The 27,059-nt window shown below is 42.8% G+C and overlaps 25 non-coding genes across 25 annotated transcripts; all 25 read left to right on the top strand.

Moving 5' to 3' along the window:
* Positions 1-138: 138 nt before the first annotated feature.
* trnal-uag (transfer RNA leucine (anticodon UAG)) lies at positions 139-220 on the top strand. The gene has a single exon. It is a non-coding gene; the product is annotated as a tRNA-Leu (tRNA).
* Positions 221-507: 287 nt separating this feature from the next.
* Positions 508-579, top strand: trnam-cau (transfer RNA methionine (anticodon CAU)). The gene has a single exon. It is a non-coding gene; the product is annotated as a tRNA-Met (tRNA).
* Positions 580-903: 324 nt separating this feature from the next.
* On the top strand, positions 904-985 carry trnal-aag (transfer RNA leucine (anticodon AAG)). The gene has a single exon. It is a non-coding gene; the product is annotated as a tRNA-Leu (tRNA).
* Positions 986-1,283: 298 nt separating this feature from the next.
* On the top strand, positions 1,284-1,355 carry trnam-cau (transfer RNA methionine (anticodon CAU)). The gene has a single exon. It is a non-coding gene; the product is annotated as a tRNA-Met (tRNA).
* A 690-nt stretch (positions 1,356-2,045) lies between these two features.
* On the top strand, positions 2,046-2,117 carry trnam-cau (transfer RNA methionine (anticodon CAU)). Its single transcript has one exon. It is a non-coding gene; the product is annotated as a tRNA-Met (tRNA).
* A 324-nt stretch (positions 2,118-2,441) lies between these two features.
* Positions 2,442-2,523, top strand: trnal-aag (transfer RNA leucine (anticodon AAG)). The gene has a single exon. It is a non-coding gene; the product is annotated as a tRNA-Leu (tRNA).
* Positions 2,524-2,821: 298 nt separating this feature from the next.
* Positions 2,822-2,893, top strand: trnam-cau (transfer RNA methionine (anticodon CAU)). Its single transcript has one exon. It is a non-coding gene; the product is annotated as a tRNA-Met (tRNA).
* Positions 2,894-3,583: 690 nt separating this feature from the next.
* On the top strand, positions 3,584-3,655 carry trnam-cau (transfer RNA methionine (anticodon CAU)). The gene has a single exon. It is a non-coding gene; the product is annotated as a tRNA-Met (tRNA).
* A 324-nt stretch (positions 3,656-3,979) lies between these two features.
* trnal-uag (transfer RNA leucine (anticodon UAG)) lies at positions 3,980-4,061 on the top strand. The gene has a single exon. It is a non-coding gene; the product is annotated as a tRNA-Leu (tRNA).
* Positions 4,062-4,744: 683 nt separating this feature from the next.
* Positions 4,745-4,826, top strand: trnal-aag (transfer RNA leucine (anticodon AAG)). The gene has a single exon. It is a non-coding gene; the product is annotated as a tRNA-Leu (tRNA).
* Positions 4,827-5,119: 293 nt separating this feature from the next.
* Positions 5,120-5,191, top strand: trnam-cau (transfer RNA methionine (anticodon CAU)). The gene has a single exon. It is a non-coding gene; the product is annotated as a tRNA-Met (tRNA).
* A 323-nt stretch (positions 5,192-5,514) lies between these two features.
* Positions 5,515-5,596, top strand: trnal-aag (transfer RNA leucine (anticodon AAG)). The gene has a single exon. It is a non-coding gene; the product is annotated as a tRNA-Leu (tRNA).
* Positions 5,597-5,893: 297 nt separating this feature from the next.
* On the top strand, positions 5,894-5,965 carry trnam-cau (transfer RNA methionine (anticodon CAU)). The gene has a single exon. It is a non-coding gene; the product is annotated as a tRNA-Met (tRNA).
* Positions 5,966-6,669: 704 nt separating this feature from the next.
* trnam-cau (transfer RNA methionine (anticodon CAU)) lies at positions 6,670-6,741 on the top strand. Its single transcript has one exon. It is a non-coding gene; the product is annotated as a tRNA-Met (tRNA).
* A 324-nt stretch (positions 6,742-7,065) lies between these two features.
* On the top strand, positions 7,066-7,147 carry trnal-aag (transfer RNA leucine (anticodon AAG)). The gene has a single exon. It is a non-coding gene; the product is annotated as a tRNA-Leu (tRNA).
* Positions 7,148-7,442: 295 nt separating this feature from the next.
* On the top strand, positions 7,443-7,514 carry trnam-cau (transfer RNA methionine (anticodon CAU)). The gene has a single exon. It is a non-coding gene; the product is annotated as a tRNA-Met (tRNA).
* A 324-nt stretch (positions 7,515-7,838) lies between these two features.
* On the top strand, positions 7,839-7,920 carry trnal-uag (transfer RNA leucine (anticodon UAG)). Its single transcript has one exon. It is a non-coding gene; the product is annotated as a tRNA-Leu (tRNA).
* A 604-nt stretch (positions 7,921-8,524) lies between these two features.
* Positions 8,525-8,606, top strand: trnal-uag (transfer RNA leucine (anticodon UAG)). The gene has a single exon. It is a non-coding gene; the product is annotated as a tRNA-Leu (tRNA).
* A 418-nt stretch (positions 8,607-9,024) lies between these two features.
* trnal-aag (transfer RNA leucine (anticodon AAG)) lies at positions 9,025-9,106 on the top strand. Its single transcript has one exon. It is a non-coding gene; the product is annotated as a tRNA-Leu (tRNA).
* Positions 9,107-9,404: 298 nt separating this feature from the next.
* trnam-cau (transfer RNA methionine (anticodon CAU)) lies at positions 9,405-9,476 on the top strand. Its single transcript has one exon. It is a non-coding gene; the product is annotated as a tRNA-Met (tRNA).
* A 312-nt stretch (positions 9,477-9,788) lies between these two features.
* trnal-aag (transfer RNA leucine (anticodon AAG)) lies at positions 9,789-9,870 on the top strand. Its single transcript has one exon. It is a non-coding gene; the product is annotated as a tRNA-Leu (tRNA).
* Positions 9,871-10,154: 284 nt separating this feature from the next.
* trnam-cau (transfer RNA methionine (anticodon CAU)) lies at positions 10,155-10,226 on the top strand. Its single transcript has one exon. It is a non-coding gene; the product is annotated as a tRNA-Met (tRNA).
* A 251-nt stretch (positions 10,227-10,477) lies between these two features.
* trnal-aag (transfer RNA leucine (anticodon AAG)) lies at positions 10,478-10,559 on the top strand. The gene has a single exon. It is a non-coding gene; the product is annotated as a tRNA-Leu (tRNA).
* Positions 10,560-11,253: 694 nt separating this feature from the next.
* On the top strand, positions 11,254-11,335 carry trnal-aag (transfer RNA leucine (anticodon AAG)). The gene has a single exon. It is a non-coding gene; the product is annotated as a tRNA-Leu (tRNA).
* A 5,680-nt stretch (positions 11,336-17,015) lies between these two features.
* On the top strand, positions 17,016-17,087 carry trnam-cau (transfer RNA methionine (anticodon CAU)). Its single transcript has one exon. It is a non-coding gene; the product is annotated as a tRNA-Met (tRNA).
* The last annotated feature ends 9,972 nt before the right edge of the window (positions 17,088-27,059 follow it).

Below are 27,059 nucleotides of genomic sequence, written 5' to 3'. Positions count from 1 at the left end.
TTATACCCCCACTGGCTATGTGTTTGAAGTTTTGAATGTTCTTCCGTATGTGTCTTCGATTTGATTGTCCAATTATCATCAGAGTGGAATATACATCTGAACGCCTCCGGTTCGTTTTGGTAAAAACTAGTTCCTAACGGTAGTGTGGCCGAGTGGTCAAAGGCGCTGGATTTAGGCTCCAGTCTCTCAGGAGGCGTGTGTTCAAATCCCACCACTGTCAGTTGAATATATTGGGTACTTGCAGCTGATCTACTATTAGAAGATCTCTTTTTGTTCAAAACTGCAACAGCCAGCTAAGCTATGTAGCATAAGGAATGTCCAATGAAGCGTGCAGGAGGTAGTTTCTCTCCAGTCTCGTTTTCAAACAAGGTAACACTGTGCACCTTCCCATTGAGGAACATTGCTTCACATTTGCCAATATTTTCCTCCAAGTCCAGTTAATTTAACTGATAAGCAAACCCAAGAAACCATAGACTGTGTTCATCTGAAACTGGTTCAGTGTATAAGAGCAGAGTGGCGCAGCGGAAGCGTGCTGGGCCCATAACCCAGAGGTCGATGGATCGAAACCATCCTCTGCTAAAACAATCCTTTATCCACTCCCATGTTATCTGTTATGTTTCCCTTTCCTTCTGAACATGAACTCACCTCCTGCTGAAAGTGACTTGCCTTGGCTTTTGAAATTGAAAATTTGACAGAATAGACCCAACAGTTGAAGCCCTTAACTTGGCTGATAGTTTAGTGGTCTTTTGATCTTGAGTAATTGCTTTATACCCCCACTGGCTATGTGTTTGAAGTTTTGAATGTTCTTTCGTATGTGTCTTCGATTCGATTGTCCAATTGTCTTCAAAGTGGAACATACATCTGAACGCCTGCGGTTCGTTTTGGTAAAAACTAGTTCCTAACGGTAGTGTGGCCGAGTGGTTAAAGGTGCTGGATTAAGGCTCCAGTCTCTTAGGAGGGGTGGGTTCAAATCCCACCACTGCCAAAAGACTGTCAGTTGAATGTATTGGCTACTTGCAGCTGATCTACTATAAGAAAATATTTTGTTGTTCAAAACTATAACAAGAAGCTAAGCTCTGTAGCATAAGGAATTTCCAATGATTCGTGCAGGAGGTAGTTTCTCTCCAGTCTCGTTTTCGCACAAGATAACACTGTGCACCTTCCGATTGAGGAACATTGCTTCACATTTGCCAATATTTTCCTCCATGTCCAGTTAATGTAACTGATAACCAAACCCAAGAAACCATAGACTGTCTTCATCTGAAACTGGTTCAGTGTATAAGAGCAGAGTGGCGCAGCGGAAGCGTGCTGGGCCCATAACCCAGAGGTCGATGGATCGAAACCATCCTCTGCTAAAGGAATCCTTATCCACTCCCATGTTATCTGTTATGTTTCCCTTTCCTTCTGAACATGAACTCACCTACTGCTGAAAGTGACTTGCTTTGGCTTTTGAAATTGAAAATTTGACAGAATAGACCCAACAGTTGAAGCCCTTAACTTGGCTGATAGTTTTGTGGTCTTTTGATCTTGAGTAATTGCTTTATACCCCCACTGGCTATGTGTTTGAAGTTTTGAATGTTCTTCCGTATGTGTCTTCGATTTGATTGTCCAATTGTCATCAAAGTGGAATTTACATCTGAACGCCTCCGGTTCGTTTTGGTAAAGTAGTTCATAACGGTAGTGTGGCCGAGTGGTCAAAGTAGCTGGATTAAGGCTCCAGTCTCTTAGGAGGCGTGGGTTCAAATCCCACCACTGTCAGTTGAATGTATTGGCTACTTGCAGCTGATCTACTATAATAAGATCTCTTGTTATTCAAAACTGCAACAGCCAGCTAAGCTATGTAGCATAAGGAATGTCCAATGAAGCGTGGAGGAGGTAGTTTCTCTCCAGTCTCGTTTTCAAACAAGTTAACACTGTGCACCTTCCGATTGAGGAACATTGCTTCACATTTGCCAATATTTTCTTCCATGTCCAGTTAACGTTACTGATAACCAAACCCAAGAAACCATAGACTGTCTTCATCTGAAACTGGTTCAGTGTATAAGAGCAGAGTGGCGCAGCGGAAGCGTGCTGGGCCCATAACCCAGAGGTCGATGGATCGAAACCATCCTCTGCTAAAACAATCCTTTATCCACTCCCATGTTATCTGTTATGTTTCCCTTTCCTTCTGAACATAAACTCACCTCCTGCTGAAAGTGACTTGCCTTGGCTTTTGAAATTGAAAATTTGACAGAATAGACCCAACAGTTGAAGCCCTTAACTTGGCTGATAGTTTAGTGGTCTTTTGATCTTGAGTAATTGCTTTATACCCCCACTGGCTATGTGTTTGAAGTTTTGAATGTTCTTTCGTATGTGTCTTCGATTCGATTGTCCAATTGTCTTCAAAGTGGAACATACATCTGAACGCCTGCGGTTCGTTTTGGTAAAAACTAGTTCCTAACGGTAGTGTGGCCGAGTGGTTAAAGGTGCTGGATTAAGGCTCCAGTCTCTTAGGAGGGGTGGGTTCAAATCCCACCACTGCCAAAAGACTGTCAGTTGAATGTATTGGCTACTTGCAGCTGATCTACTATAAGAAAATATTTTGTTGTTCAAAACTATAACAAGAAGCTAAGCTCTGTAGCATAAGGAATTTCCAATGATTCGTGCAGGAGGTAGTTTCTCTCCAGTCTCGTTTTCGCACAAGATAACACTGTGCACCTTCCGATTGAGGAACATTGCTTCACATTTGCCAATATTTTCCTCCATGTCCAGTTAATGTAACTGATAACCAAACCCAAGAAACCATAGACTGTCTTCATCTGAAACTGGTTCAGTGTATAAGAGCAGAGTGGCGCAGCGGAAGCGTGCTGGGCCCATAACCCAGAGGTCGATGGATCGAAACCATCCTCTGCTAAAGGAATCCTTATCCACTCCCATGTTATCTGTTATGTTTCCCTTTCCTTCTGAACATGAACTCACCTACTGCTGAAAGTGACTTGCTTTGGCTTTTGAAATTGAAAATTTGACAGAATAGACCCAACAGTTGAAGCCCTTAACTTGGCTGATAGTTTTGTGGTCTTTTGATCTTGAGTAATTGCTTTATACCCCCACTGGCTATGTGTTTGAAGTTTTGAATGTTCTTCCGTATGTGTCTTCGATTTGATTGTCCAATTGTCATCAAAGTGGAATTTACATCTGAACGACTCCGGTTCGTTTTGGTAAAGTAGTTCATAACGGTAGTGTGGCCGAGTGGTCAAAGTAGCTGGATTAAGGCTCCAGTCTCTTAGGAGGCGTGGGTTCAAATCCCACCACTGTCAGTTGAATGTATTGGCTACTTGCAGCTGATCTACTATAATAAGATCTCATGTTATTCAAAACTGCAACAGCCAGCTAAGCTATGTAGCATAAGGAATGTCCAATGAAGCGTGGAGGAGGTAGTTTCTCTCCAGTCTCGTTTTCAAACAAGTTAACACTGTGCACCTTCCGATTGAGGAACATTGCTTCACATTTGCCAATATTTTCTTCCATGTCCAGTTAACGTTACTGATAACCAAACCCAAGAAACCATAGACTGTCTTCATCTGAAACTGGTTCAGTGTATAAGAGCAGAGTGGCGCAGCGGAAGCGTGCTGGGCCCATAACCCAGAGGTCGATGGATCGAAACCATCCTCTGCTAAAGGAATCCTTTATCCACTCCCATGTTATCTGTTATGTTTCCCTTTCCTTCTGAACATGAACTCACCACCTGCTGAAAGTGACTTGCTTTGGCTTTTGAAGTTGAAAATGTGACAGAATAGACCCAAGAGTTGAAGCCCTTAACTTGGCTGATAGTTTAGTGGTCTTTTGATCTTGAGTAATTGCTTTATACCCCCACTGGCTATGTGTTTGAAGTTTTGAATGTTCTTCCGTATGTGTCTTCGATTTGATTGTCCAATTATCATCAGAGTGGAATATACATCTGAACGCCTCCGGTTCGTTTTGGTAAAAACTAGTTCCTAACGGTAGTGTGGCCGAGTGGTCAAAGGCGCTGGATTTAGGCTCCAGTCTCTCAGGAGGCGTGTGTTCAAATCCCACCACTGTCAGTTGAATATATTGGGTACTTGCAGCTGATCTACTATTAGAAGATCTCTTTTTGTTCAAAACTGCAACAGCCAGCTAAGCTATGTAGCATAAGGAATGTCCAATGAAGCGTGCAGGAGGTAGTTTCTCTCCAGTCTCGTTTTCAAACAAGGTAACACTGTGCACCTTCCCATTGAGGAACATTGCTTCACATTTGCCAATATTTTCCTCCAAGTCCAGTTAATTTAACTGATAAGCAAAGCCAAGAAACCATAGACTGTCTTCATCTGAAACTGGTTTAGTGTATAAGAGCAGAGTGGCGCACCGGAAGCGTGCTGGGCCCATAACCCAGAGGTCGATGGATCGAAACCATCCTCTGCTAAAAGAATCCTTTATCCACTCCCATGTTATCTGTTATGTTTCCCTTTCCTTCTGAACATGAACTCACCACCTGCTGAAAGTGACTTGCTTTGGCTTTTGAAGTTGAAAATGTGACAGAATAGACCCAAGAGTTGAAGCCCTTAACTTGGCTGATAGTTTTGTGGTCTTTTGACCTTGAGTAATTGCTTTATACCCCCACAGGGTATGTGTTTGAAGTTTTGAATGTTCTTCCGTATGTGTCTTCGATTTGATTGTCCAATTGTCATCAAAGTGGAATATACATCTGAACGCCTCCGGTTCGTTTTGGTAAAAACTAGTTCCTAACGGTAGTGTGGCCGAGTGGTCAAAGGCGCTGGATTAAGGCTCCAGTCTCTTAGGAGGCGTGGGTTCAAATCCCTCCACTGCCAAAAGACTACAGTTGAATGTATTGGCTACTTGCAGCTGATCTACTATAAGAAGAAATCTTGTTGTTCAAAACTATAACAAGAAGCTAAGCTCTGTAGCATAAGGAATTTCCAATGATTCGTGCAGGAGGTAGTTTCTCTCCAGTCTCGTTTTCAAACAAGTTAACACTGTTTGCACATTGAGGCACATTGCTTCACATTTGCCAATCTTTTCCTCCAAGTCCAGTTGATTTAACTGATAAGCAAACCCAAGAAACCATAGACTGTGTTCATCTGAAACTGGTTCAGTGTATAAGAGCAGAGTGGCGCAGCGGAAGCGTGCTGGGCCCATAACCCAGAGGTCGATGGATCGAAACCATCCTCTGCTAAAGGAATCCTTTATCCACTCCCATGTTATCTGTTATGTTTCCCTTTCCTTCTGAACATGAACTCACCTCCTGCTGAAAGTGACTTGCTTTGGCTTTTGAAATTGAAAATTTGACAGAATAGACCCAACAGTTGAAGCCCTAACTTGGCTGATAGTTTTGTGGTCTTTTGATCTTGAGTAATTGCTTTATACCCCCACTGGCTATGTGTTTGAAGTTTTGAATGTTCTTTCGTATGTGTCTTCGATTCGATTGTCCAATTGTCTTCAAAGTGGAACATACATCTGAACGCCTCCGGTTCGTTTTGGTAAAAACTAGTTCCTAACGGTAGTGTGGCCGAGTGGTCAAAGGCGCTGGATTAAGGCTCCAGTCTCTTAGGAGGCGTGGGTTCAAATCCCACCACTGCCAAAAGACTACAGTTGAATGTATTGGCTACTTGCAGCTGATCTACTATAATAAGATCTCTTGTCATTCAAAACTGCAACAGCCAGCTAAGCTATGTAGCATAAGGAATGTCCAATGAAGCGTGCAGGAGGTAGTTTCTCTCCAGTCGCGTTTTCAAACAAGGTAACACTGTGCACCTTCCGATTGAGGAACATTGCTTCACATTTGCCAATATTTTCCTCCATGTCCAGTTAATGTAACTGATAACCAAACCCAAGAAACCATAGACTGTCTTCATCTGAAACTGGTTCAGTGTATAAGAGCAGAGTGGCGCAGCGGAAGCGTGCTGGGCCCATAACCCAGAGGTCGATGGATCGAAACCATCCTCTGCTAAAACAATCCTTTATCCACTCCCATGTTATCTGTTATGTTTCCCTTTCCTTCTGAACATGAACTCACCTCCTGCTGAAAGTGACTTGCTTTGGCTTTTGAAATGGAAAATTTGACAGAATAGACCCAACAGTTGAAGCCGTTAACTTGGCTGATAGTTTAGTGGTCTTTTGATCTTGAGTAATTGCTTTATACCCTCACTGGCTATGTGTTTGAAGTTTTGAATGTTCTTCTGTATGTGTCTTCGATTTGATTGTCCAATTGTCATCAAAGTGGAATATACATCTGAACGCCTCCGGTTTGTTTTGGTAAAAACTAGTTCCTAACGGTAGTGTGGCCGAGTGGTCAAAGGCGCTGTATTTAGGCTCCATTCTGTCAGGAGGCGTGGGTTCAAATCCCACCACTGCCAAAAGACTGTCAGTTGAATATATTGGGTACTTGCAGCTGATCTACTATAAGAAGATATCTTGTTATTCAAAACTGCAACAGCCAGCTAAGCTATGTAGCATAAGGAATGTCCAATGAAGCGTGCAGGAGGTAGTTTCTCTCCAGTCTCGTTTTCAAACAAGGTAACACTGTGCACCTTCCCATTGAGGCACATTGCTTCACATTTGCCAATCTTTTCCTCCAAGTCCAGTTGATTTAACTGATAAGCAAACCCAAGAAACCATAGACTGTGTTCATCTGAAACTGGTTCAGTGTATAAGAGCAGAGTGGCGCAGCGGAAGCGTGCTGGGCCCATAACCCAGAGGTCGATGGATCGAAACCATCCTCTGCTAAAACAATCCTTTATCCACTCCCATGTTATCTGTTATGTTTCCCTTTCCTTCTGAACATGAACTCACCTCCTGCTGAAAGTGACTTGCTTTGGCTTTTGAAGTTGAAAATGTGACAGAATAGACCCAACAGTTGAAGCCCTTAACTTGGCTGATAGTTTAGTGGTCTTTTGATCTTGAGTAATTGCTTTATACCCCCACTGGCTATGTGTTTGAAGTTTTGAATGTTCTTTCGTATGTGTCTTCGATTCGATTGTCCAATTGTCTTCAAAGTGGAACATACATCTGAACGCCTCCGGTTCGTTTTGGTAAAAACTAGTTCCTAACGGTAGTGTGGCCGAGTGGTTAAAGGTGCTGGATTAAGGCTCCAGTCTCTTAGGAGGCGTGGGTTCAAATCCCACCACTGCCAAAAGACTGTCAGTTGAATGTATTGGCTACTTGCAGCTGATCTACTATATGAAAATATTTTGTTGTTCAAAACTATAACAAGAAGCTAAGCTCTGTAGCATAAGGAATTTCCAATGATTCGTGCAGGAGGTAGTTTCTCTCCAGTCTCGTTTTCAAACAAGGTAACACTGTGCACCTTCCGATTGAGGAACATTGCTTCACATTTGCCAATATTTTCCTCCATGTCCAGTTAATGTAACTGATAACCAAACCCAAGAAACCATAGACTGTCTTCATCTGAAACTGGTTCAGAATAGAGCAGAGTGGCGCAGCGGAAGCGTGCTGGGCCCATAACCCAGAGGTCGATGGATCGAAACCATCCTCTGCTAAAGGAATCCTTTATCCACTCCCATGTTATCTGTTATGTTTCCCTTTCCTTCTGAACATGAACTCACCTACTGCTGAAAGTGACTTGCTTTGGCTTTTGAAGTTGAAAATTTGACAGAATAGACCCAACAGTTGAAGCCCTTAACTTGGCTGATAGTGTTGTGGTCTTTTGATCTTGAGTAATTGCTTTATACCCCCACTGGCTTTGTGTTTGAAGTTTTGAATGTTCTTTCGTATGTGTCTTCGATTCGATTGTCCAATTGTCTTCAAAGTGGAACATACATCTGAACGTCTCCGGTTCGTTTTGGTAAAAACTAGTTCCTAACGGTAGTGTGGCGGAGTGGTCAAAGGCGCTGGATTTAGGCTCCAGTCTCTCAGGAGGTGTGGGTTCAAATCCCACCACTGCCAATAGACTGTCAGTTGAATATATTGGGTACGTGCAGGAGGTAGTTTCTCTCCAGTCTCGTTTTCAAACAAGGTAACACTGTGCACCTTCCGATTGAGGAACATTGCTTCACATTTGCCAATATTTTCCTCCAAGTCCAGTTGATTTAACTAATAAGCAAACCCAAGAAACCATAGACTGTGTTCATCTGAAACTGGTTTAGTGTAAAAGAGCAGAGTGGCGCAGCGGAAGCGTGCTGGGCCCATAACCCAGAGGTCATTGGATCGAAACCATCCTCTGCTAAAGGAATCCTTTATCCACTCCCATGTTATCTGTTATGTTTCCCTTTCCTTCTGAACATGAACTCACCACCTGCTGAAAGTGACTTGCTTTGGCTTTTGAAATTGAAAATGTGACAGAATAGACCCAAGAGTTGAAGCCCTTAACTTGACTGATAGTTTTGTGGTCTTTTGACCTTGAGTAATTGCTTTATACCCCCACAGGGTATGTGTTTGAAGTTTCGAATGTTCTTCCGTATGTGTCTTCGATTTGATTTTCCAATCGTCATCAAAGTGGAATATACATCTGAACGCCTCCGGTTCGTTTTGGTAAAAACTAGTTCCTAACGGTAGTGTGGCCGAGTGGTCAAAGGTGCAGGATTTAGGCTCCAGTCTCTCAGGAGGCGTGGATTCAAATCCCACCACTGCCAAAAGACTGTCCGTTGAATGTATTGGCTACTTGCAGCTGATCTACTATAAGAAGATCTCTTGTTGTTCAAAACTATAACAAGAAGCTAAGCTCTGTAGCATAAGGAATGTCCAATGAAACGTGTGTCTGTTATGTTTCCCTTTCCTTCTGAACATGAACTCACCACCTGCTGAAAGTGACTTGCTTTGGCTTTTGAAGTTGAAAATGTGACAGAATAGACCCAAGAGTTGAAGCCCTTAACTTGGCTGATATTTTTGTGGTCTTTTGATCTTGAGTAATTGCTTTATACCCCCACTGGCTATGTGTTTGAAGTTTTGAATGTTCTTCCGTATGTGTCTTCGATTTGATTGTCTAATTCTCTTCATAGTGGAACATACATCTGAACGCCTCCGGTTCGTTTTGGTAAAGTAGTTCCTAACGGTAGTGTGGCCGAGTGGTCAAAGGCGCTGGATTAAGGCTCCAGTCTCTTAGGAGGCGTGGGTTCAAGTCCCACCACTGTCAAAAGACTGTAAGTTGAATGTATTGGCTACTTGCAGCTGATCTACTATAAGAAGATCTCTTGTTGTTCAAAACTGCAACAGCCAGCTAAGCTCTGTAGCATAAGGAATGTCCAATGAAGCGTGCAGGAGGTAGTTTCTCTCCACTCTCGTTTTCAAACAAGGTAACACTGTACACATTACCATTGAGGAACATTGCTTCACATTTGCCAATATTTTCCTCCAAGTCCAGTTAATTTAACTGATAAGCAAACCCAAGAAACCATAGACTGTCTTCATTTGAAACTTGTCCAATGTATAAGAGCAGAGTGGCGCAGCGGAAGCGTGCTGGGCCCATAACCCAGAGGTCGATGGATCGAAACCATCCTCTGCTAAAGGAATCCTTTATTCACTGTTATGTTTCCCTTTCCTTCTGAACATGAACTCACCACCTGCTGAAAGTGACTTGCTTTGGCTTTTGAAGTTGAAAATGTGACAGAATAGACCCAAGATTTGAAGCCCTTAACTTGGCTGATAGTTCTGTGGTCTTTTGACCTTGAGTAATTGCTTTATACCCCCGCAGGGTATGTGTTTGAAGTTTCGAATGTTCTTCCGTATGTGTCTTCGATTTGATTGTCCAATTGTCATCAAAGTGGAATATACATCTGAACGACTCCGGTTCGTTTTGGTAAAAACTAGTTCCCAACGGTAGTGTGGCCGAGTGGTCAAAGGCGCTGGATTAAGGCTCCAGTCTCTTAGGAGGCGTGGGTTCAAATCCCACCACTGCCAAAAGACTACAGTTGAATGTATTGGCTACTTGCAGCTGATCTACTATAAGAAGATATCTTGTTGTTCAAAACTATAACAAGAAGCTAAGCTCTGTAGCATAAGGAATTTCCAATGATTCGTGCAGAAGGTAGTTTCTCTCCAGTCTCGTTTTCAAACAAGGTAACACTGTGCACCTTCCCATTGAGGCACATTGCTTCACATTTGCCAATCTTTTCCTCCAAGTCCAGTTGATTTAACTGATAAGTAAACCCAAGAAACCATAGACTGTGTTCACTGTGTATAAGAGCAGAGTGGCGCAGCGGAAGCGTGCTGGGCCCATAACCCAGAGGTCGATGGATCGAAACCATCCTCTGCTAAAGGAATCCTTTATCCACTCCCATGTTATCTGTTATGTTTCCCTTTCCTTCTGAACATGAACTCACCACCTGCTGAAAGTGACTTGCTTTGGCTTTTGAAGTTGAAAATGTGACAGAATAGACCCAAGAGTTGAAGTTGAAGTTTCGAATGTTCTTCCGTATGTGTCTTCGTTTTGATTGTCCAATTGTCATCAAAGTGGAATATACATCTGATTGCCTCCGGTTCGTTTTGGTAAAAACTAGTTCCTAACGGTAGTGTGGCCGAGTGGTCAAAGGCGCTGGATTAAGGCTCCAGTCTCTAAGGAGGCGTGGGTTCAAATCACACCACTGCCAAAAGACTGTCCATTGAATGTATTGGCTACTTGCAGCTGATCTACTATAAGAAGATCTCTTGTTGTTCAAAACTATAACAAGAAGCTAAGCTCTGTAGCATAAGGATTGTCCAATGAAGCGTGCAGGAGGTAGTTTCTCTCCACTCTCGTTTTCAAACAAGGTAACACTGTACACATTACCATTGAGGAACATTGCTTCACATTTGCCAATATTTTCCTCCATGTGTAGTTAATTTAACTGATAAGCAAACCCAAGAAACCATAGACTGTCTTCATCTGAAACTGGTTCACTGTATAAGAGCAGAGTGGCGCAGCGGAAGCGTGCTGGGCCCATAACCCAGAGGTCGATGGATCGATACGGTCCTCTGCTAAAGGAAAGCTTTATCCACTCCCATGTTATCTGTTATGTTTCCCTTTCCTTCTGAACATGAACTCACCTCCTTCTGAAAGTTACTTGCTTTGGCTTTTGAAGTTGAAAATGTGACAGAATAGACCCAAGAGTTGAAGCCCTTAACTTGGCTGATAGTTTTGTGGTCTTTTGACCTTGAGTAATTGCTTTATACCCCCACAGGGTATGTGTTTGAAGTTTCGAATGTTCTTTCGTATGTGTCTTCGATTTGATTTTCCAATCGTCATCAAAGTGGAATATACATCTGAACGCCTCCGGTTTGTTTTGGTAAAAACTAGTTCCTAACGGTAGTGTGGCCGAGTGGTCAAAGGCGCTGGATTAAGGCTCCAGTCTCTCAGGAGGCGTGGGTTCAAATCCCACCACTGCCAAAAGACTGTCCATTGAATGTATTGGCTACTTGCAGCTGATCTACTATAAGAAGATCTCTTGTTGTTCAAAACTATAACAAGAAGCTAAGCTCTGTAGCGTGCAGGAGGTAGTTTCTCTCCACTCTCGTTTTCAAACAAGGTAACACTGTGCACCTTCCCATTGAGGCACATTGCTTCACATATGCCAATCTTTTCCTCCACGTCCAGTTGATTTAACTGATAAGCAAACCCATGACACCTGTGACGCAGCCTGACTGAGCTTTGTCAACAAACGAGGGAGACGGACGAGGGATGAACAAAATAACAAGTATTTATTATAACACTAAGTTTAACAAGCCAAAGTCAACAATCAAGTGAAATACAGCCGTCTGCAACCGGGAAGGGATCCCCCCCGAACTGGAAGAGTCGTCCTGATATAACCAGACCGGGCACAGCTGTGGCTCATCCGGCCTGATGACCCATCACTCCACCAGGACACCTGAACGAGAGAGAAGACCCCTTGTGGAGTGGAGGGTCGTCACACCCCCACCCATAAAAAAAACGTTCCCACCTGGAACCACCAGCCTTCGTCAACCCCGCCACCCAGTAACTCCGGTCCCAAGACAGACGCTTTTGGAAAGCAGAGAGACACTTACAGAGCAGGTAAAACAAAGACAAAATGAATACAGAACTTAAGAGCAAGGTGCTCTCGACAAGGCATCTGCCACAATATTTTCAGAGCCTTTGATGTAACGGATGTCCAAACAGTAGGCTTGCAAAAACAAAATCCAACGCATCAACCTGCGGTTTGGACAAAGCACCGAGTACAAAAAGGTGATCGAGTTGTGGTCTGTGTAGACCACTAGAGGAACACTGGAGTCTACGTAGACTTCAAAATGCTGCAATGCCCAGATGAGTGACAATGTCTCTTTTTCAATAACAGAATAATTTAACTGAAAATAATTAAATTTCTTTGAGTAAAAACTCACGGGACGGTCAACATCCTGGGTGTCACTTTGAAACAAAACAGCACCTGTACCTACATCACTTGCATCCACATGAAGTTGGAAAGGTTGATCCATGCATGGAGCTGCAAGAACAGGGGGTGAGCAAAGAACAGACTTCGCATTATCAAATGCTTGCTGACAGGACAATGACCAGATGTATTTTACTTTACCCTTGAGTAGGTCAGTCAGAGGAGCGACAACCGTAGAAAAGTTCCTACAAAAACTGCGGTAGTAACCCACAAGCCCAAGGAACTGCTGGAGCTCCTTTTTAGTGGTGGGCACTGGGTAGTGCTCAATGGCAGTCACTTTAGCCTGAAAGGGCCGCACAATCCCCTGCCCCACTACCTTGCCCAGGTGTCTAACTGTGGCCTTAGCAAACTCACACTTTGCCAAATTTACAGTCAAACGGGCATTACGCAGGTGGTCAAACAGCTGCTCAATACGAACCACATGCTCCTCCCAAGTATTACTGTAAATCACAACATCATCCAGGTACACAGCACATCCTTCAAGCCCAGACACAACCCTGTTCATCAGGCGCTGGAAGGTGGCTGGTGCATTCCGCAACCCAAAGCTCATCACTGAATAAGAGAAAAGACCAGAAGGCGTTATAAAGGCTGAAATTTCCCTTGCTCTCTTGGACAGAGGTACCTGCCAATAAACCTTTAATAAATCAAAGGTACTCACATACTGGGCTGAACCGACCTGATCCACACAATCCTCCATACGTGGCAGTGGAAAAGCGTCTGGTTTGGTGACTCCATTAACCTTACGGTAGTCTGTGCAAAATCTGGGACTCTTATCAGATTTGTCTACGATGATGCAAGGAGACGCCCAGCTAGAGGATGACGGCTTTGCGATACCGTTTTCAAGCATATACTTTATCTCAACGTCCATCACCTTACGCTTCTCCTCAGACACGCGATAGAAACGCTGACGAATTGGCTGTGCCTCGCCCACATCAATGTCATACTCCATCAAGTGTGTTCTACTAGGTGTATCACCAAATAAAGAAGGATAGCTATTAACAAGAGCAGACAGCTCAGCACCCCTCTCCTCAGACAGGTGACCAAACATAGACTCCAGATCACGCAGTGTCTCAGAGTTTTTCAACCGACCTTTCAACAGACTGTCATCAGGCGATATAACCCCGTCATCCTCCTGCAGAGGAAAATGTGCACCACCAACTGGGACCGTGACTAAAATAGGACTAACAGACCCTTTCAGCTCCCTACTGATGCATACAGAATCCTCTGACTCACGAGCATAATAGGGTTTGAGCAGATTTATATGGCAGAGCTGGGTTGGTTTTCTGCGCAAGGGTGTTGACAATAAATAGTTTTGACTTGAAGTCTGACGCAACACTGTCAACGGCCCAGTGAACTTAGCTTCAAAAGGAGAGCTGAAAACTGGCAACAACGCAAGAACCTGGTCACCAGGACTAAACTGGCGCTGCACAGTTTTACGGTCGTAAAGCCGCTTCATTCTCACCTGTGAAGAGGCCAACTTTTCCCTAGCCATCTCCTCAGCTGCGTACAACCTGTGGCGGAAACCATTAACATAATTAATCAGGTTCTGAGGCGGTACTGGTTTCTCCACAGTGTCATGCAATAATGAGAGTGGCCCACGCACTGTATGGCCAAAAACCAGTTCATTCGGGCTAAAACCTGTGCTCTCCTGCACAACCTCTCGGGCTGCTAACAGTAGCCACGGTAGCCCCTCTTCCCAATCTTTGTTCAATTGAACACAATACCCCCGTAACAGAGACTTGAGGGTCTGGTGGAACCTCTCCAAAGCTCCCTGACTCTACGCGTGGTATGCAGAAGCCTGATTATGTCTAACATGCAACTGTTTTAGAACTTGGGCAAATAAATGGGATGAAAAATTTGATCCTTGGTCACTCTGAATTACTTTCGGAATTCCAAAAATGGAAATGAACCGTGTCAGTGCTTTGACTACAGCCTTAGCAGTAATGGAACGCAATGGATACACAGCCGGATACCTGGTGCTCTGACACATTACTGTCAGCAGGTAGCCGCTACCAGACTTGGAACGAGGCAGAGGACCCACACAGTCTATTATCAGGTGCTCGAATGGCTGCTCCACCACCGGAATCGGGTATAACGGAGCCGGGAAAATACCCTGATTGGGTTTACCGGTCATTTGACATGTATGGCACGTTTTGACATAGCCAGACACATCCCTCCTTACACAGGGCCAAAAAAAGTATCGCAGCAAGTACTCATATGTCTTACTAACTCCCAAATGGCGTGACTGATCATGAGCGGTTTTCAGAACTTCTCCACAAAACTTTGAAGGAACTACTACCTGAAACACAGGATTATCAGCAAAGCTATCACCATGTGGAAGCCATTTTCTCACCAGCAACTTGTCCTGAAGCAAGTACCCACTAGCAGCACTCCTTCCTTCCTCAGTGGTAAGAACCAAGTCAAACAGTTGGCTCAGCGAGGAATCAGCTCTCTGCTACGCCACTAGGTCACTGCGAGAAACGGACAAAAGAGAGTTAGGAATAGGCACCCTCTCTTCTGCCCCCTCCTGCTCAGATGCAGGTTCAGGCCCCGACTCTGCACGGCCCATAGCCCGTGTCACTGTACAGGCAGTAAACACCCCAGGGAAGCGCTGAGCACTCTCATCGGGTTCTCCTGTAACACAGGGTGAGGATGTCACTATTGGAGGAATGGGATTTGGCTGAGTTCCAACCCACACACGGCTACCTGCCAGGTCATTTCCCACTATGACCTCCACGCCCTCAATGGGTAATGCAGGCCGCACGCCCATGACCACCTCACCTTTGACCAACCCACAGTTGAACACCATCTTATGCAGTGGGACAAGGAACACACTCAAACCCATACCTCGCATCAAAACCTGGTCCCCTGTATCAGAGTCTCCAGAAAAGGCTAAGACAGAGCTCACTATGTATGAATTAAAAGCCCCAGTGTCCCTCAGAATCTTTACCGGTACAGTGATGTCACTCCCCACAAGGGACACGAAGCCGTCCGACAAGAACGCAGAGAAATCAGACCCCAAGCTGCCTTTCACTCCAGATTGCACCTGTTGACAGGGAGAAACAGAATTGGTTGAGTCAACAGAACCAGCAAACAGTGCTGGTGTAACCTGTCCCCTACCGCTTCCACGTTTAGTTTTTGGACACTCTGCTTTCCAATGGCCCTTGCCCCCACAGTAATGGCATGTGTTTGAGTCAAACTCCATCTGACCACGTGTAGCAAATTCTGACCTACCTGAGTGAGGACTAAATGCTTCCCTCCCTGTACCTGCACGAAACATACTGCTTCCCCCCCTGTACCCAACATCACGAGAACAGAGCTCACTGTTTTCCCTGTGGGTAAGCACATACTCGTCTGCCAGTACAGCAGCCTCTGCAGCAGTCATCACTCTACGCTCAGTGATATGAACAGCAATGTGGCTAGGGATGGAGATATTGAACTGTTCCAGCACGATCAAGTCACACAAAGCTTCATACGTGTCAACTTTCAGGGCAGCACCCCACCGAGTTAAATGAGGAACCAGCTCCCTGGCAAACTCCACTTACGTTTGTTAAGCCGATTTCTCCCATGTACGGAACTTCTGGCGATACGCCTCAGGCACTAACTCATACGCCCTTAACACTGCAGCCTTGACATTAAGATAAACTCTACTGTCCGCGACAGTGAGAGCAGAGTAGGCTTCCTGTGCTTTACCTATTTAAACACACTGTAAAAGTAATGTGCTGTCAGCGTTTGACCAGTTTCTACTTTCGCTTACCCGCTCAAAAAGCAAAAAAAAAAGTCTCGAGGTCCTGTTCATTAAACTGAGGAACCAAACGCAGATCCTTGGCAACATCAAACCCATGACCAGGGGCAGGATGACCAAGCTGGCTTACACCCATAGCTACAGCAGGCAACCTACGCGCCTCCAGCTCAAGTCTTTTACCCTCAACCTCTTGTTTTATTCTCTCAAGAGCCACTCTCTCTCTCTCCATCTGCAACAGAAGCAATTCCTTGTTCTGGTCAAAAGAAAACCTAGCTTCCATAGCAACAGGTAAATCAGCAGCAGCATAAGTTTCTGTGATAATCCCTGCTTCTACCAAATGCGTTTTTATGCTACAACTAATGCCCTCTTTCGACCTCCTATCCCCGACCTGCGCATGATAATGCTCTGATTTTCAATAGCTGGTCTCTAGAACAGCTGTTCAACAACTCCTCTGAAGGAGCTTTGAGAAAATCCTCCTCACTGGCCATCAGAACAATCTGTCAACACAATCAGAAAACCACAACGCCACTGAGCTCACAGCCTTGCCAGTCAACCGGCGCTACCGAGGCCTGTCGCTCTAACTGCCTACCCAAAATCTAAATAAGCTCCCCCCCTAGTCTTCAGGCGCTTCTGTGGCGGGCTCCTTAAAACACCAAGCCCGATAGTCCGGTAAGGCAACCAGAAACTGGCGACCTCACGCCGCAACTACGGAGTGTCCCCGAGCAAATGCTACTAACCACTCAACGCCACATTAACCACCCCCCAAACGAATTCCAAAGGGAAGACGCTCTTCTCCTACCAGGGACAGAACACGGCAACTTACCCCTGACGTGACTACAAGACAACAGCGGCACACAACCGATAACAAGAAAACAAGAAAACATAGACTGTCTTCATCTGAAACTGGTTCAGTGTATAAGAGCAGAGTGGCGCAGCGGAAGCGTGCTGGGCCCATAACCCAGAGGTCGATGGATCGAAACCATCCTCTGCTAAAGGAATCCTTTATCCACTCCCATGTTATCTGTTATGTTTCCCTTTCCTTCTGAACATGAACTCACCTACTGCTGAAAGTGACTTGCTTTGGCTTTTGAAATTGAAAATTTGACAGAATAGACCCAACAGTTGAAGCCCTTAACTTGGCTGATAGTTTTGTGGTCTTTTGATCTTGAGTAATTGCTATATACCCCCACTGGCTATGTGTTTGAAGTTTTGAATGTTCTTCCGTATGTGTCTTCGATTTGATTGTCCAATTGTCTTCATAGTGGAACATACATCTGAACGCCTCCGGTTCGTTTTGGTAAAATATAGTTCCTAACGGTAATGTGGCCGAGTGGTCAAAGTCCCTGTATTTAGGCTCCAGTCTCTCAGGAGGCGTGGGTTCAAATCCCACCACTTCTAATTGACTATTATTTGTATGTGTTTGCAGACTTTTAGCACTTTCTACTGTAAGAACTGTTTTTGTTGAAACCTGCAACAGACAGCTGAGCTTTGTAGCATAAGGAATGTCCAATGAAGCGTGCAGGAGGTTGTTTCTCTCAGTCTCGTTTTCAAACAAGGTAATATGGAGGACCATACATGACTTAAGTATAAATAAATAAATACAGAAATAAATAAATAAATACAGAAATAAAAAAGTAAATTAATTAATTAATACAGAAATAAATAAATAAATAAATACGTTAATAACAACAGAAATGTCTAAATAAATGTCTTAAATATATTTGCACATTTATTTATTCCCTGATTTATATTTTTCACGTTTTCAATCACCTTATGCTAATGAGAAAGGCGGGCCTAACCGCAGTCTTGAGCAGTATTGGTCAACTGAGCTATACACACACAGGCCCCGTGGCTCCGCCCCCCTCAGTGCCACACACTCGCACAGAGACAGAAGCAGTGACTGAGACTTGAGCTCGTCACCGTGAAGCAGCTGCACAGTGACTTTGTAAAACAGTGGAAACAGCGAAAACAGCGAGTTTCTCTGGTCACATCTGCTCAGAGATCAGCTGCTTCATGGGCAGAGCAGAAGCTGAAGGTGGTTTGTACTGAGCTGGAGTTTCTGTTTCCTCCTCCTCTCTGCTCTCTCCTTGTGCTCAGGAGAACACGAGACGTGACGCTCACAGTCAGGATTACTGACACCTTAATCATCCCAATAAAAAATAACCTGAACTAACCCTCTGAACTTGAACTAGTTCATTTTAAGTGTGAACTGGCTCAACACTGCAAACACCTACTGGACACCAGTCAGCATTGAAAGGCTGGATAATTACACTCCTGTGACCAATCCTGCATGAGACTGCGGTTAGGCCCGCCTTTCTCATTAGCATAAGGTGATTGAAAACGTGAAAAATATAAATCAGGGAATAAATAAATGTGCATATATATTTAAGACATTTATTTAGACATTTCTGTTGTTATTAACGTATTTATTTATTTATTTCTGTATTAATGAATTTATTTCCTTTTTTATTTATTCATTTATTTCTGTATTTATTTATTTATTTCTGTATTTATTTATTTATACTTAAGTCATGTATGGTCCTCCATAGAGATGTGTAGATGCTGCCATTAAGTCTGTTTAAGGAGACATCAACAGCGCATTAATTTTGAAAGAGGAACAGAGAAACGCGATTAAGGCATTTGTAGATCGAAAAGATGTTTTTGCCGTCCTACAGGACTCGGAAAATGTTTAATTTATCAGCTGGCCCCTATGGTCGTTTATTTAAAATACGTCACATATTACGTTGCTCTGATTGGTTGTAGGTCTATCCAATTGAGCGAAGAGGCAATTTTTTTCCTGGTTCGGTTGAAACACCCCCCATAATCACATCCCAATGGAGCGGTCTCAGACTCATATTCTGACTACAATTATGAGTATGACAACGTCAGGTATAAAACCTATAAAAACCAAAGACTATGCACATATGAAATTATTTCAATAATAAAAAGCAGACTTGCGCAGCGGAAGCATGCTGGGCCCATAACCCAGAGGTCGATGGATCGAAACCATCCTCTGCTTAAGGATTCCTTTATCCACTCCCATTTTATCTGCTATGTTTCCCTTGTCCTTGCCTTCTAATCTATATGTGTTTGAATCTTACTGCTATTCAAACTCGATTGTGCAAGAAAACCTCCTTTTGCTGTTGATAGCAAAGTGTGCCGTTAATCCTTGTCATATGTCAGAAGAGTTGCTGATTTTTGACTGTTAGCGCAACAAGGAAAATTTTGATGGTGGATTTGTTCCAGCATGTTTGTGAAATTATTTTGATCACGTGTCCTTAGGTTAATGGAGGAAATTCCATTTCCACTTTTACTTTCAAGTGGACTTTTCATCTACGTGCCGCAAATTAGTTTGCGTAGCATGAAAATGTAATATATAGTCTGAAAACATAAAATAGAACAGATGCTGCCCATTTTTTTGTCATATTAGTTTTAGAAGTCTTACTTAACAGAATTATGTATCTCAATGTCAGAAAGAAACGTCTAAGAGGTGTCGGATAATGAATGTCAAAATAATGTATAATGATGTCATTTTACCTGTATCATTTCATTTCTGAGATGCTTTCAAAGTTCTGTAAATATGGTAAATATGTATATCTTCCGTCAATTGTTATTATTATTAATATAATAATCTCCCACTTTGCTATCTCTCACAGTGTGGAATATCACTTTAGCTTGGTGATTGTTTCGACAATTCCACCAGGCACATTGACTAACAAAAGGCTACTGTCCCAATAAGATGCAGAGGTCAATCAACATTTTATTAGCTCAGCACAGCTGACTTTAATCAGAGCACATACTGTAGATTCACTGGCACATATCCAAGTATGCACAAATCCTTTTTTTTAATTTCTTTTAGTTCTCTTAGATTCCACTCCTACCCTACTGATGCCCTCACACCTTCATATTTACAGCCGTTTACTCGTCCCACAACATTAAACTGTGCAAACATATATCCTAAAAGTTTTATGCACTTCACATAAAGTAAGCCCTCCGCTGTCATTATTGGCCAATTACATCTCTAAACTTCCAAGAATTAGTCCACATATACTGATTAGCACGATGCAGATTAAATAAGTAACCATTATTTTCCTTGCGGCAGACTCTATCCAAAGCAAGAAAACTTGTAATCCATAATGTAATATGTGGCTGTTCATCTGTCTTTTTGTCTGTGTGTGTGTAACTCTTTTTATATATGAAATCAAGCCCATATCCCCACTTGCTCCATAAATCCCATAGTTAGCCTTTCTGACAGACAGGAGCAAGCTTAGTGCTAACTCCACTCGCCTTGATTAAAGAATCACACACACACAAATAATGAAGCGTGTGTGCATTGATAAATATTAAGTGATGACACTTGGATAATTATAAGACTAGGCCTCATATATCCACACACTTGGACACAAATAGACTGCAACTTCAGGAGTGTGTGATTGTATTAATGCCTTTTCTTTGTGCATTTTCACTTTCCCTGTGTGTGTGTGTGTGTGTGTGTGTGTGTGTGTGTGTGTGTGTGTGTGTGTGTGTGCATATGACTAGGGTCCTTAAGTCTGTCACCTCTAAAAAAAAAAGATTACAAAATTTAAAAAAATATTGAGCATCATCTAAGAGCAAGGGATTAAAGGGGAGATAAAAATAGCCCACATGAGGGGAGATGGATAAGACTTTAGCTGTGGGTTGATCTTGGCCCCCTTCTCCCTTCACAGAATGGACTCCGTTTACAGTAATATCAGGGTCTCCAAGGTTATAAATTCCCCTCTTAATAGTGTTCATCCAAACTCTTGTTGAGGGTTAAGGACAGGTTGTCGCACCTTGTTAAAGGGATAGTTCACTGAAAAATTAAAATTCACTCATTATCCACTGACCACTATGCCGTTAGAGGGGTTAAACAGCATTGCAGCTAAATCCAATACAATTGAAGTAAATGAAACCCATTCTTTTGACATAAAAAAAACAAAAAATAAAAAAAATTAGATGCCTCCATAATGCTAGTGTGGTGTCATCCAAGCATCCACAAGCCCCAACATTCATATTCGACTAGAACCGGCATCAATTACACTGTTGACACCACACAAGCAGTATGAAGGAATGTTATGTTTTTCATCCATTGTTATTTTACGTCTGAAGAATGGTTCCATTTACTTTAATTGTATTAGATTTGGCTGCAACACTGTTTACCCCTGAGTCTCCAAAAGTGTTTTGTGGACTCAAACACTTCACCCATCCCTCAATCGGCATAGTGGTGAGTAGATAATGAGTGCATTTTAATTTTTGGGTGAACTTTTCCTTCAAACCTCTTTTTTCTTTTGCTAAAAAAAGGCTTTAAACATAATTGGAATTTTTGAATAATATATGTGTGCTTTTATGTTCAACCCCACTAATTTCACACGTGTTAAAATGTGTGAATATTTTATTTAGATTTTATTAAAACTTTCTTTTTATTATATTGTAATGGACTGGTAGTTCTGGTTGACTGCTATGTGGTTCTTGTTATGACTTATGTTCAGCTAAGTTACAATGCTTGTTAAAAAGTACTGCAACGTCCTGAGTGTTAGTGAACAGATCTGGGTGGGGCATGTGCTTGTTCTAGACCAATGGCTGTGGGGTTATGTTGGATGGCATGCTCTCATTGGCTGGTTTGTTAGCAGGTCGTGGTTGAATCAGGAGAGTGAAGAAGACGAGTTTTGATGTGAGGAGTGTCGGAGTGATGAACAAGAAGTGTGACATGTTCTTTTGACCTGAATAAAGTTGCAAATAAGGAGAGAATTCCTGTGCGAGACCAAAGGGTTGGTCGGGCTGCCTTGGTCGATCGCGGTCAAGCAGGCTGTACCGGTGATGATCCCTCCATCAGAAACCTTGTTACGAGTTTGACTTCCTCTAGGGAGTCCAGTTTGATCGTCTTCTCTGCGCTCCGCCAGGGCCGTGACTGACTCTGGCAGGGCCGATCCGAGGACCTCCCTAAACCATTCAATGGGTAGTATTGATGTGTGTGGGCAGGGACTTAATCAACGCATGCACATTCCCCATCCATTTATTCCCTTTAGAATTATCCAGGTGCTCATGCAGGAGCTTGGTTCCGTTCAGTCTTTATTATTCTGTCTGAAATTTGGCCTGCAGCAAAACTAGACCTGGTCTAGTTAGTTTTTCTTCTCTGTACTAGCAAAGTGCATGCTTACAAAAGAGAAACTATCTTATTTTGTGTGCCTAGAACTTGTTTCCCTTTGCTGAATTATCATAAGGGGCATTGTGTATCACTCCTGCTACTGATGAACGGTCCATGTTTAGTGATAGTTACAGAATGTTTCAATGGTTATACTGTGGTTTATTAATGTTCTTAGGCAGACACAAGAGGCACTTGGTTTTAGTTGATTCTTTGTTGTCTCTAGAAGTTCAGATGCACTAGTCCATTACTATTTGAACCTCAGCATCTAGGGTTCCAAATTTGTAAAATTATACATTATATACATTGTATGCATATTGTTGTTATAAGTTTTCAGTCAGTTGAAATACATCTTTCAGGAGAAACATTTTGGGTTGTTTTGTGTCTGTATAGGCCTACTATAAAAAACACTTTGCATTTTTAATTTAGGTACTTTTACTTTTGATACTTAAGTACATTTCAACACCAGATACTTTTGATACTTAAGCACATTTAATATGAGCTACTTTAACACTTTTACTCAAGTAATTTTCTGACGGGTGACTTACTTTTACCGAAGTCACTTTCAGGTAAGATATCTGTACTTTTACTCAAGTAGGGCTTCCAAGTACTTTATACACCACTGATGGATGGTCCATTGTTCAAAAACCTTGCCTGTATCCTCACATTTCAAAAGCTAAATCTGTTGATTCTAGTCAGATCTTCAGAGAGGTGCTGTGCTCTTTAAGGCTGAACTCCTGCGTAAAGGGGAAATCTCTTTTGTAAGACAGTTAAAACCCTGTTTTATGTTTTCACCTGCCCTACTAAATCCTCTGAACAATGATAACCTGCGGAAGAAGTGGAACTTGGTTTGGAGAGGACAGGGGCTCCAGTGTGAAGTCTCCCCTCAGCTTTATATGCAGGTGAAGATAGAGACAGGGAGAGGATGGGAAGAGATAGTAAATTAAATTATTTTATAGGTCTTTTATTCAGTCTCTAAGGAGAAAGAAAGAGAGAGGTGTCCTATCTGCTGGACATGTACAGATAAGCTTCTATGGGAATCCTAAAAAGATATCAATGTGGAGGGCAAAGTGTGTTACAGTAGTACACTGTAAAACCTGACAAGTTAGGTCAACTCAAACTGTTTGCTGACTAATTAACTCAAACAATTTAAGGTTAACAAATTATTTGATTTAAGCAAAAGTAACTCATATTTATTGATGAGGCAACTTGAGTAAATAAAGTTAATATTGCCGATCCCTATAAGTTACTTGACCTTAAATCTATTTACTATTCTATACTCATATGCAGTATTTACCCAAACTTATTTACAATGTGTTGACAGAATGTAAGTGAATTAAGTAAGACTAACTTAAATGAACCTTCCTTATACAAATGTTACCACTTAAGTTAAATTTACTTAGTTGTCTTCCATTTCGGGAAATGATTACATTGTAGTTGTGATAACTTAAAGGGCACCTATTATGAAAATGCCACTTTTGTAGTGCTTCTACACGTTATTTTGGGTATCTGGCATGTCTACCGTCCCAAAAACTCTGGAAAAAAACAACTCCCGCGATTTGTTGTGTTTCCTCTATGTCAGAAACTATGTGCGAGAGTGCGTCCAATGGGATTATTGGTCTGATGTACGTCACACTCACCCAAAGCCCACTCCCCCATAGATCTATCCCACCAATAGATGGAACCACCATAGATTTAAGAACCACCCACTTTATTGACGGTCCATCGGTGTGCGCCGCCATTTCATTCTTGCGAGCCTTGGAAACTAGCAGCATGAAATGAATTCGACCACCGAGATGCTCAGTGCTGGGCTGCACAAATCAGCACAAAGCTCTTCATGTGACTCCAGCTTCAGAAGACACAAGCTTGAGATGGATTGAGTTCATATATGATGGCCACCACCGGAGCCCGGAGCCCGGGAGCCTGGAGCCTGGAGCCTGGAGCCTGGAGCCCGGAGCCCGGAGCCCGGGAGCCGTGTAGCCTGGAGCCTGGATCCTGGAGCCCGGAGCCCGTGAGCCGCGTAGCCTGGAGCCCGGAGCCACCGCGTAGCCCGTAGCCTGGAGCCCGGGAGACGAGAGCACGGAGCCGGGAGAGCGAGCTGTTGGTGTTTTTTCCAGGTAGGAGCTCGGAGCTGCTTCACTGTTTTGATGCTGTGGTTGTGCTGCCTCAGCTGGATGTGACTTTGTTGTTGTTAGCAGCAGCAGCTAACGCTGGCGTCTGTGTGTGTGCCCCGGTAGAAGCAGCAAATATACAAAACAGCTTTTTGTCGGGAGCTAACGATAGCTTGCTACTAGCGACGCTAACGCTAGCCTAGCGTTAGCTGCGGCACCGGCACCTCAGTGCACCGCCGCTGTCGGCTCCGGGACGTCCCGGTGAGGGCTCCGTGGAGGTGCCGCTGTTAGCTCCGGGACGTCCCGGTGAGGACCCCAAGGAACCAAATCAACTGTGGTAAAATGGGCATACGATGGGACCTTTAATGTTAAACGTTCTCAGGACTTAAATTAACTTAATCGTTTATTAGTCCCATAACGGGTATATTTGTAATTAATGGAGAAGCTGAGCAAAAGCAACCATCCATGAACTTTGTGTTGTCTTTTATTAAATCCTATATCTCCATCTTCCTCATTCTTGCTTTTTTGTCACACTGGAGGAAAACTGACCTTTACAGCTTTCAAGGTGACTGTACAGACTTTACCGCCTCCATTTCTGCTTTCTGTGTATCTAATGCCTTGAATGTTTGTCTATATCGACCATTCATGCATTCAGTTCTGTAGGATGAAGCCCTAACATGAATAACAGAGGTGATGTCTACAATTACAATGATGCTGTATATTGTATATTTATTCTAGAGAAGCAAGACAATGTATCCATAATAAACAAAAGCTCTCTGACAACGATTCATTCATTCAGGCACATGCTGCCTCTGTTGCTGGCTGTCTGCAATCAATACAAGGATTTTCATTCCAGTGTGAGAGACATGCTGTTTGACTGAAAACAAAGCCTTCTCTATCAAAGTTATTGAAGATTTCTAAATAAAAGTCAAATGTCATCATGAGATCTACCCTTACAATATAGACATCTCACTGAGGAGAGAATGTCAAAGAGCAAAGCCTTATCATGCCTTAGAATAACATATTCACAATAGGAAAAGGAGGCATGTTATATTCATCCACACGAAGAGTTATTCATGAATCATCTGTAGTTTATGTAACAATGCACACATGTTGTCCTGGATGGGCAAAAGGGTTCTTAATTTGCCAAGAAGCATGGGGACTCACTCTTAGGTGGTAAGCTGATTCTTTCGCTCTGTTACAGTTATGTCTAAAACTAAGCTTTATTGTTCCCCTGCCCCATACCTGCCTCCATACTGAGTAGAATGCTCCCGCTTTTGAATAAACGTCTTTACAGTCAACTTTTAGTCTTAAAGGTGAGACAGGTATTTAGCCATATTCAACACCATGACAAAAATGTCTACTTCTCTAAAGGATGATATGTGGTCTGAGTTTCGAAAAGAGACATCTTACTATTGGGATGGCTGCAGTTTATCAGAGCACTAAAATGTCAATGTTGATGCAGTGTGTCAAACGGCTGATTTTGGAGCCTGAGTAGAAGATGTAATAATTGAATGATCTGAAACAAGACCGAGGAAAATCGAATTGGGTTTAAAGTAAGATAATATAATTGCGCATGACTAAAGTTAAAGTGATGGAAATGTAATAATGATTGGTCAACAAAATCATAGGGGATATAACTATAAAGGGAACCTGGGCGAACCTACGTTATCATGCTTAAAGCTAGTCTGTGTTGCTCTAGCTAAACAGCTGAGGCCACCAGTAGCAGTTACATGATTATAGAAAATAATAAAAGTCTATTGTCAAAATTGTGCAGTAAGATCATGAGCAAATGAGAAACTACTTATGGGTTAGGGTTACATAGATCACATAGAAATCTCAGTTACACAATATTTAGATTACATCTAACAACATTAGCCACTGTAAGCTATTGCTGTAGCAGCAAAATCCCTTTAAATTAAACATGGGTTTATTTATTATGTATATATTCCATTTAAATTTGTAAGAATGTTTAATTCATCTTTGACAAGTTACAGTTTTTAAGTGCAGTATATGTACCCACATCTCTTATCCTGCTCACTCCCCAACAGTCACTCCTCTGGGCTTGTCAACATGCACAATACAAATTTTGAAAAAGTAAAAGCCAAAGCTGCTGAGTTCCAGCAGTGGCAGTGTTTGTTGTTGCACAGGAGCAATTCAGAACACAGCAGGGGAGCCTTGCCACAACCCTCTCTGCTCTGAAGAGGGTGCATTGCAGCAGTGGAGTGTGGTTGTTTGTTACCTTGCCCAGACACTGCCAACCTGCCTACAACTGGCCACTACTGTATGTGTGGTGTTCCTAAACAGAAAACACTTTATCCAGCCAGCTCCCTGTCACTTCAACAAATCCACTGATCCTTTCTGTCTTTCACTCTTTTTCCGCTGTGGCAATATTATAGGGATGCTCTTCTTTTCTTTGGAGATATACAAAAGCAACTGTTTCTTTGCTGTGAACACGTTTTAGTTACTGTTGCATGTAATTATACATCAAAAATGATTTTTCTTTTAATTGATGTCTTTTTCTTCAAATTTTCATGTGAAGCTCGGGCTGTTTATCATTAATCATCTCTGGAATATAGATGAATATGGGCACTGACTCAGAACTGAAGAAGATGAACTGGGATGCCACAAAATATATTAATGTATGCCACCTTTGTGACAGAATTACTGTAACAGCCCCCCGGCTTATCCAA

This window comes from Limanda limanda, chromosome 10, assembly GCF_963576545.1.
Source record: "Limanda limanda chromosome 10, fLimLim1.1, whole genome shotgun sequence".
Lineage (NCBI taxonomy): Eukaryota > Metazoa > Chordata > Actinopteri > Pleuronectiformes > Pleuronectidae > Limanda > Limanda limanda.
Note: the sequence above shows the minus strand (reverse complement) of the source record. Positions and strands in the feature narration are given on the sequence as shown.